The sequence below is a fragment of the Bidens hawaiensis genome, unplaced genomic scaffold (genome assembly GCF_021521415.1).
Source record: "Bidens hawaiensis isolate Kalapana, Puna unplaced genomic scaffold, B.hawaiensis_p1.1 tig00076949_1, whole genome shotgun sequence".
NCBI classification, from domain to species: Eukaryota; Viridiplantae; Streptophyta; class Magnoliopsida; order Asterales; family Asteraceae; genus Bidens; species Bidens hawaiensis.
In genome coordinates this window covers 11,006-21,790 of record NW_027503263.1, presented here as the reverse complement: position 1 = coordinate 21,790, position 10,785 = coordinate 11,006, and the positions used below count along the sequence as shown (strand labels likewise).

Below are 10,785 nucleotides of genomic sequence, written 5' to 3'. Positions count from 1 at the left end.
TTCCAACTAATTATGATAATAATACTGGGTTTGTTGACACCAACATTCCAACAGATGCCTATGAAACTGTAGAAATGGTAAATGCTACAAAAGACAATTTCAAAGGCGACAAGAAGTATCAACAATTTCTACAACTACTAGTTGACGTTGAGAAGCCCCTATATAAAGGATGTCTTGACTTCACCAAGTTGTCTGCATTAGTACAACTACTCAACTTGAAGAGCAAGCACGGGGTATCTCATAAGTTCGTTGATGAACTTCTGAAATTGTTGAAAAAGATGCTACCTGCAGATAACGAAATGGTAAATAATATGTATGAGGGCAAAAGGATGATGAAGGCAATGGTCTCAGGATACAAAAAGATATATGTGTGTATCAATGATTGCATTATTTACTATAAGGATTACAAGGATTTGGAAGCATGTCCAGTTTGTAACAAGTCAAGGTGGAAGGTGGATGAGAAGACTAACAAAACTTACATAAACACGCCCGCTAAGGAACTGTGGTACTTTCCCATTATTCCACGATTCAAGCGCCTCTTTCAATCAAAGACCACAGCAGAGAATTTAACATGGCACGCCACGAGTACCAATAAACCCGGTGTTTTACGCCACCCATCAGATTCACCAGCATGGAAAGCCATAGATGACAGGTACTCCGATACCATCGGAAGCGATCCAAGAAATCTTCGTCTAGGGATTTGCACTGATGGGGTCGACGTACATAGAGGCAACAGAAACCACAGTGTCTGGCCTGGTTTAGCAGTCATTTACAACATTCCACCTTGGATGTGTATGAAAAGAAAATTCATCATGCTTTCCTTATTAATATCCGGAGTGCCAGGAAACAATATTGATGTGTTTTCACAGCCATTAATTGACGATCTAGCATCTTTATTTGAGGTCGGGGAGCCAACATATGATGCATATAAACAAGAAATGTTTACACTACGTGCAGTTGTGTTATTGACGATTAATGATTACCCTGCTCTTGGTACACTATGTGGTTGCCCTTACAGTGGATTCAAAGGTTGTGTGGTGTGTCGGGGCGACACTCAGTGTGTTCGACTTTATCACACAAAGAAGCAGAGTTATGCTGCCCACAGAAGGTATTTATCACATGACCACCCTTTCAGAAAACAAACAAAGACATTCAACGGAAAAGAGGAGATGAGAACCGCTAAAGAGCCTATGACAGGGGAAGAGATATACGACGAGGTCAAAAACATTAACAATGAATGGGGAAAGGGATATGAATCCCTGAGTGGGAGTAAGAGGAAAAGGGATAACACAACACCGCAGCCATATTGGAAGAAGTTCAACATATGGTACCAACGGCTCAGCTATTGGAAGTATTTACATGTCCAACATTGTATTGATTTGATGCATGTTGAAAAGAATGTGGCAGAAAGTATTGTCGGGACGTTGCTGAACATTCCCGGTAAGAAAAAGACGGATTGGCAGCTAGAAAGGATTTGGAGTTTTTAGGGATTAAAAAAGAGTTGCAACCGAAAGCAAAAGGCAACAATACAGAACTGCCTGCAGCATGCTTCACATTATCAGCGCAAGAAAAAGACATGTTTCTTGAAACACTATATAAACTGAAGGCTCCACTAGGGTATTGTTCTAACTTCTCTAGTTTGGTGAATCTTAAAGAAATGAAGCTACAAGGCCTTAAATCACATGATTATCACATGCTTATGCAACAGTTTCTGCCCCTTGCAGTACGGTCCATCATGCCAGAACCAATGAGAAATGCTATAATCAGGCTTTGTTTTTTTTTCAAGTCAATTTGTAGCAAAGAAATCATTGTAGAAGAGCTTGATAAGATGCAGGAAGAGCAAATAGTTACACTGTGCCTGCTGGAGAAGTACTTTCCGCCATCATTTTTTGATGTCATGGTTCACTTAACCGTGCACCTTGTAAGAGAGATAAAATTATGTAGACCACCATGCATTCGTTGGATGTATCCCTTTGAAAGGTGTATGAAGGTTATCAAAGGGCATGTGCGAAACAAAACTTATCCAGAAGGGTGCATTGCTGAGGAGAACATTGCGGAAGAAACAATCGAGTTTCTGAGCGAATACCAAAAAAACATCAAGAGTACTGTTGGTATTCCACATAATAAGCATGATGATAATGGGGAGACAATTCCTGTCACAGGCGCTAAATCAGTTGCAGTTTCTCCTGATCTCTTCAAGAGAGCACATTTCTATGTGTTGCAGAATACGCCTGAAATAGCGCCGTATATCGAGTAAGTAATACTAACATATATACTCTAAATTATATATATATATATGGTGCAGTTACTGTATATAGAAAACTTAAACGCTCAGCAAACGCACCCATATATTAAATCAGAATATACCGTACGTTAAGGCATTAGCGTACAGTAACTGCACCCATATATATATATACATATATATATATATATATATATAGAAAAGGGTTCAAATAAAAAGAAGTTGTTTCCTAGGAATGGTAAGAACCAATAGAATTTTGACATTTGGCATTAAAACCTATGGTGAAAAAATAATTCTAGGAAACTATGTCGGTTATAACGGTGAAAGAGTAATTATAGGAAACTATGACGGTTTTTCGTAATTTTAATTCTCAACCATTGATTGATATGATCCAATGGCTATGATTTATTCTTAGTCTTCCTAGAAAACTACTTATTTTTAGTATAACCCTCCCCTATATATATAGATATATATATATTAATTCACAATATATTATACTCCTACTTGCAGACAACACAAGACCTCTTTGAAAAACCAAATGCCTGGTAAACGACAAGCATTGCTGGAGAAGGAGCATACTTTAATGTTTGGTGACTGGTTACGCGACAAGGTAGATCAATTTATTAAGTCTTCTATAATTTTTAAAATTCTTTTATAGTTTCTGCAATGTAGGTGAAGAATCTAATCCTTGTAATGAAATTCAGGATGAAAGAGAGCTAGTGGGCTCCCCAGGTTCTGTATCCGAAACCGTAAAGTGGATTGCACACGGAGCACACCGCAACGTTTACAAATACGACTCATACGATATCAACGGTTTTGAATTTCGTACAAAATCTCATGATGGTAGAGTTTACCAGAACAACGGGGTTGGTGTAGAGGCGGATGACAAGCACATCAAAAAAGACGTGGTGACCTATAGACAAAACTTTTATTTTGGGGTTTTGCAAGAGATATGGGTCCTAGATTATCATACTAAAAGAATTCCGGTCTTCATGCGCCAATGGGTTGACCGTAAACATGTCAAACATGATATTCTTGGTTACGCGCCGGTCGACCTAAACAAATTTGGCCACAAGAATGATCCGTTCATATTGGCCTCGCAAGCACGGCAGTTGTTTTATGTTCAAGATCAGCTGGATAGAAAAAATCATGTTGTCCTCATGACTCCACCCAAGAATTATAGGCATTCGTATGACGAGGTCAATGAGGAATTTAGTACGGTAACTTTCCCTCATGAGGGTAATACATTGCCACTTGTACAACCAAATCAACTGCTTCGTAATGAGTCCCCGGATGATTATTGGAGGCCCAGGAAAAAGCCTACAACTATTCGTAATGGAGATTGACACCGATGTTGGGGGGACCCAGCAGTTGTGTTCGTTCGGCTAGTTAGATGTAAATAATGTTTAAATTTAGTTGTGATACACGATATCACCATTCTTTACTTTGTACTTATTAAATCAAACTAAAGAAATATTGGTTTTTTTAATACTATTACTACTTATACAGGCCGGTTTGTTTAATTCATTTCATCTTATGGCTATTTTGGTCAATTGGTGTCAAGTTCAAACATACATCATGTTACATCGATAAAAGTCACAATTGACTTGTAGTGTATCATAGTAAGATCAATAAAGTCATTACACTCATAACTGACTCGTGCTATATCAAAGTTACATTAATACAAAGAAAGCCCAAAAATGCATCATGTTGTCTAGGGTGTTCATGGTTCGGTTGGAAACTGCGAAACCGCCCAAACCGGCCATCGGTGACAGTCATCATTTCTCGTCTGATGGTTTTGTTTCTTGCGCAACCTCTATTTGGTTATGTTTCAACATACTTTTTAACAGCTGGTTCCCTGCAAAACATTATCAACTCATTTTATAAAAAAAGACCATTATGCTCTTCTTTTCTCTAACCTGCATACCAAAATTGTACCCTCCATAATCAGATATTTGACCAAAGCATCTGTGGGTCTTAGACTTTGAAGAAGCCTTTGAACAAATAAAATTCAGTTTTGAAAAACCCCTTCCAAACTCAATGCCATCACCAGTAACCTTAGATTTGGTGATGGCATTGAGTTTTGGAAGGGATTTTATCAAAATTTATGATCTTTGGGAAGTTTAAGATCTGTGGAAACCTTAGATTTTTTCTGCTTGGCCAAGTTTGGAATTCACATAACATATATATATTAAAGCCTAATAAATTTCAGCCACCAGTTTTATTGCAGGCATTAAAGTCTGTTGTTTTATAGTTGGCTTATTGCAGTCATTAAATTTCAGCCACCAGTTATATATATCACGCTTTGGAAACGCTCCACGCTTTACAGTTAATAATAACATTTACAATAATAACATTCACATAATATAAGTGATTATGTATTAAAAAAAGCAGTCATTAAATTTCAGCCACCAGTTATATATATCACGCTTTGGAAACGCTCCACGCTTTACAGTTAATAATAACATTTACAATAATAACATTCACATAATATAAGTGATTATGTATTAAAAAATATTAAATATGATTAATCAATTCACATAACATATTAATACCAAAATATAATAACATTTACAATAATAACATTTACATTAATATAGAAAACCAAATTACATAAAACTAACTAGCTCCTAGCATCCAACTCCATATCAGAATCTACATCGACATCCATTGTAGACCTCCCTGTAGATTCTGTATCCGAAACTACATTCGGATTCTCTTCTGGAGTATGAGAGGGCATGATCCTCTCGTACATGCCATCCGAGGTATAGGTGGAGTCCCTAAGCCTTTGTAGGCGAAGGTTCACCTGACTACGGAATGCCCCATAAACGGACACCGCCTTGAAGTGCTCCAAGTCGTTCAACTCGATGTACGCCACCTCGATTCCCGGCACTACCATATCAATACTGAAATAATCAGCGGTCGTGTACCCAAGCCACCTAACCATTCGGTTAAGTTGTTGGTACATGAAGGTGTGAGGGTGGACATAGTCCACATACCTCACCCTTTGATTCCTCCGGACAGCGCCGGAAGAAAAGTGGAATCGTATGGTGAAAAATGTGGGGTCGTAGTAGATGGGGGCATGAGCACCCGGTGCACGTTCGACCCATGTTGAAGCCATTATCGTAAATTATAATCGGAAGAAAGGTGGATTGTGATTGTGGATTGTAATTATGGATTGTGATTGTGATTTGTGGATTGTGATTGTGATTGTGACTGGTATTTAAACACCATCGGAACCCGGCGGTACATCTCCCTGACAATTTGAATTTGGCGGCACAAGATACTGTAAAGGCAATGATGACGTCGCCACTCGTCAAATCAACGTGTGGCCATTAATTACGTTTTTGACAAGCTTAAACATATTTTAGTGTGACCATTTATCACTTATAGCCACACATAATAAGTGTATCTGTGACAATAACAAACTTAGAAAAAATAAAACTAACATACTCTTTGGTCACACAACCTCGTATAAGTGACCATTAATTACATTTGGACACACTTAAAAATATTTAAGTGTGACCATTTCTCACTTATAGCCACAATAATAAGTGTATCTGTGACAATAAAAAATTTATAAAAAAAACTAAGATACTCTTTGGTCACACAACCTCGTATAAGTGGCCATTAATTACATTTGGACACACTTAAAAATATTTAAGTGTGACAATTTATCACTTATAGTCACACATAATAAGTGTATCCGTGACAATAAAAAACTTAGGAAAAATAAAAGTAAACTACTCTTTGGTCACACAACCTCGTATAAGTGTCCATTAATTACATTTGGACACAGTTAAAAATATTTAAGTGTGACAATTTATCAGTTATAGCCACACATAATAAGTGTATCCGTGACAATAAAAAACTTTGGAAAAATAAAAGTAAACTACTCTTTGGTCACACAACCTCGTATAAGTGGCCATATATTTTAAGCGTTTTAGCCACATTACTAATTAATACAATTGTTGTTCTTCATATTTCGCCACATTATTAAAAATGTGGCTAGAAAATGTGACATTATGTCACACAACGTAATATAAGTGGCTATATCTTTTACCTTTTAGACACATCTCTTATCAATACAGTAGCCGTTTGTCACATTTGGCCACACTATTAAAACATGTGGCTCGTTAAATGTCACAGTATGTGGCTAATGCATGTGTTTTTGGTCACATGTATCAAAGATCAAACAAACTATGACTGTAGGTCACATTTCGCCACACATTTTTTTAATGTGGCTAGTTTTTGTCATAGTTTTTCAAAGTGTGGCGAAAAGTACTTAAGTAGGTATAGAATGGTCACATGAAGAATAATATTTGTGGCCAAAACATTCTGAAAGGTTTTCAAACATGGTCAAAGACCTTTTAGCCACACATTTAAGCTGAAGTGTGGCAAATCGCCCAGACCACATGTGTGGCCGAAGGTCGATATTCACGTGGTGATATCTGCTAGGATATACATCGGTTTTTAAACTGTTTTAATTTTATTTTTAATGCTTCGTTTAAAATAGTTTTGAAAACGTTGTGTATACAATATTTAACCGTTTTAAAATGGTCATTTTTATACTAGTGTGAGATGCAAGGTTAATTGGCTGGACACAAAGGCGGCCCAAACATTTTGGTGGCCTAAAGCGAATAAAATATTCGAGGCCTTATTAAGAAAAAAAATATAATGTGTTTCTACGTTTTATTTTTTTATTTATTCAGCTTCACATTTAATTAATTAGATGAATAAGTTAAATATAAAACAAAAATAGTTTCATTTATTTTTTTGACCCTTTATTCTATAACATAAGTTTGTACATATTTGTCACTTTAAAGAAACCAAACAAAATATAAATGTTTTGAAACACAACATGAAAATAACTTCATTGAAAAATATTGTGGATAACACCGTATACATTGGACATATTCAATATGAGCATGCTAATTTTATATAATAATTTTAATGTTCATTTATCATCCTAATTATATAAAATAATAAAGTCATAACTAATACAATGTAAAAATTTAATCTTTTTAACTCAAAATATTTTGAATGTAACTGAAACTAAATGTAGGATTAATATTTATTATAAGAAAAACAAAAAGTATTTAAAACAATAGATAAAATTACTGAATTAATCCTTTTTCCAGAAAAATAAATGTAGGATTTGAGCTGATTCCAAAAACTAAATTTAAAAAAGATACTGATGGAATTTGATCGCTGGTGACCCGAAGTAAAAGAATTGTCCTTAACCACTACACCAAAGCCATCTTGTTTAAAAAGGATTCAACTTAAAAGATTGTATATACAACATATACTTTTTTATATTTTTTAAAATTGGGGCCCCAAACTTTTGTGGGCCTAAAGCCCTTGCTTTAGTATCTAACATATACAGGCCGGCCCTGGCGGGACACCTTACGACCAATCCTGAAGCGACAGTTGACATTCTGTTCCTTTTTTTTTTTTTTTTGAAGGTTCTTCACATGTGAGAAAGTGTGCCTATGACTTCCCACTTCTCCGAGTACCAAAATCAAGTATTTCAGGTAATGGGTTAAACATACTTTAGTTTGTTCAACCAAAGCTTCAAAAGTTTGAATGAAAGTCATTCTCAAACAAAAATGATTCTTACAAGTTTTATTTGAATTTCAAGTAAGACATGTACGGTTAAACAATATTGTAGAATGATCTTTCGATAAAAATTCGATTTGCTAACGAAAATGCCTTTTTCCTCTCCTTTCCATAAAATGATTCCTTTTATGCACAATTGACTGCCAACAACACGCACAAATTAGCTACAAAATAACTGGTTATTTGGGCCGTCTTGATAGTCACAAATGTCCAATTTTATGATAGTGTGTTGGAGTTCAACGAATTCATATGAGTACATTGTTGCCTGTTTGCATTTCGATGTAAAAGTTGATTTCTAAATATATTAAAGGTGATTTTGGTAGAATTTGCATAGTTGCATGTATGTATTTTGCAAACGATATACTAATACTAATTTAATCAAAAACAATGCACATAATAAAAATACATCAATATTTTTTAAACACAAAAACAAAACGTTCAAACTTCAAATCTATGTGGTAAAACCACCGCCACCTACCTCATACATGGATTCAAACTCATGTGGTAAAACTTTGTCAAATAACCCCACATATCATTTTTCTTTTTATATTCTAAATCAAATTAAAAACACACAAAAAAAACGTTCAAGGATACTCGTGCACGGGTGGGTGATGTTAGTGACATTGTGGTTTGTATATATTTGAGGGTAGAAATTAACTGGTAGACAGTGACAGATCTAGATTTTTTTTTCAATAGGTTCATAGTTTTAGATGCTCTAATTTTATGACTGGACATAAAATTTTTCAGGTCGGTTCAACGGTTCGGGTCGGTAAGGCTCATCACATAATAGAAATGTATACAATAAGAAAAAAAACAAACATCGTCATTAGAAATCTAAAAACACATGATATAAATTTAATTATTTTCAAACTAAAAAAACTACCTATGGTTTGACCAGATACCCTAATGATTCAAATCGAAACCAAAATTATATTATAGCTAAATCGCCCAAAATTAAATTTTTAGTAAACAAATTTCTATGAAAATCATAATATTAGGAAAAGTTGTTCATTAAAAGAGTACAAATCAATATGTGAAATAAAGAAAATTGATAGATGAAAAATGAAAGTGATAAAGAAGAAATGGGTTATATCCTTTTCTTTATGGCTTTAGGGAATTATACTAAACGGTAGGAAGGTAAAGAATATATGAGTTTCGGATTTGACGAATTAATATTACGTGCATGAGGGGTTTTGAACATGGGTAGTCTAACTATAGGGAGTAAAAGTCTTTATCACTAGACCACAAATCCTTTTTCTTATGAGTTCACCTACTATTTTATACGTGGGTTCACTTCAATATCTTATATATGCATTCTACATTAAAAAATCGAAACTTAGTGGGTTACCGTGAACCAGCAACTTACATACTAGATCCGCCCCTGCTGGTAGTACATGATTGATCGATGCATAGGTAGTACCCATAAATGCTCATTTCCTTGAAAAAACGCTTAAAGGTATATTTTCAATAAGTACAAAAGCATCATCGTGTGCTCAAAGGAGTTGTATGTTCAAGAAGTCTAAGCGCCTCAACAAGAGTACTCTTAAACCTATTTATATCAATCCTTATATTCTGCTTATCCAAATACACTTCCCTCCCAATAAAATACCCTTTTGCGAATATGGATCGTGGATCCGAAATAACCGGGTCATCGTGTGCATACAAGTCAATAAGCGAACTCTCATCCGGTCCAATCTTGTAATCCAAGTAGTGCAACCCCATCTGAACTGCTGGTTCACCGAAGTAAGCCATGGAAGTCCAGTCCAACCCTAGTGGCACCACCTGCACCACCACCGCCCTCGGTGGCAGAAACACCAGGTTTGTTAGTCCGGCACCGTGAGCTCCTACCATGACACTACACGTGCTCACCAGCTTGGCAAATCTTTCCAAGTCTGACATCTGTTTGGCACTCCTGACCACCACAACATGAAACCCTAATTCCTCCATCACGTCCACCAGTTCGTCTTCGTTTAAAAACACCCTCGTTTTCTGGCGAGACACAAGGAGCAACACCGGCGCCGTATTTGACACGTTTGTGATCTTCAAATGGTAAGCTGATTTGAGGAATTTCCTGAATTCTGAAATGGAGTTTCCTCTGGGAACATCAGAAGAGTTGATAGCTAAGTAGTTATCATGGCGTTTGAGACCAGCCACAACTCCGGGAAAGCAGTGAACGCTCATGTTCGTTATCTGATTCATCACGTTGTACCGTGATAAGCTTGAGAAAACTCGTTGGTATTTCTTAAGGAAAGAAGGGTTGTAGTCAACCATAATGAACTGAACCCGCGATCTGAAACCGTGAGTAGTGGTGTATAATGGTATTATGATTTCATTGAATTCATGAAATAGGTTTCCAGAGAAGCCTCCGGAAGAGAAAACAACTGCCGGAACAGTATGGTTGTAGTTGCAGTAGCATCCACCATGAGTTAGTGGTGGTTCATGTAGGAACTTGACTGGAGTCACACTTTTTAAGAGATCAAACTCTGTCCATGCGTAAGGCCGAACTTCTACAACTAAGTTTTCCTCTTCTTTATCGAAATTATTGTTGCCATTAGTTGTTGAACTTAATCGATTACCCATATAAATTTCCATTGTTTTGATGTTGATTTTTACCTGGTTACTCGCAACACAAACCGATGAATAAAAGGTAGAATCACAAGCGAGTCCGGTAGTTTCGAGCTTTCGTTGATTATCATCACCTGTACGTAATATAACATGAACAAATATGCGTTTAGATTTACAAATGCAATAGATGTTGTTGGAAGTAGTTGTTTTGCAATTTAGAATGGGTAAGAGTCCTTTCTAGCAAGTTGCTAGTTGAATAAGTGTTAACTAGTATGTTTTTCCTTTTGTAATTCTGCTGTAATAATATGCATTCTATTCCAGGATATTAACCGTCAATATTATGATATTTATATTTATTT

The 10,785-nt window shown here is 35.9% G+C and overlaps 1 pseudogene; it reads right to left on the bottom strand.

The window, feature by feature from the left end:
• Window positions 1-9,321: 9,321 nt before the first annotated feature.
• Window positions 9,322-10,559, bottom strand: LOC143606752 (alpha-1,3-arabinosyltransferase XAT3 pseudogene; annotated as a pseudogene).
• Window positions 10,560-10,785: the final 226 nt, after the last annotated feature.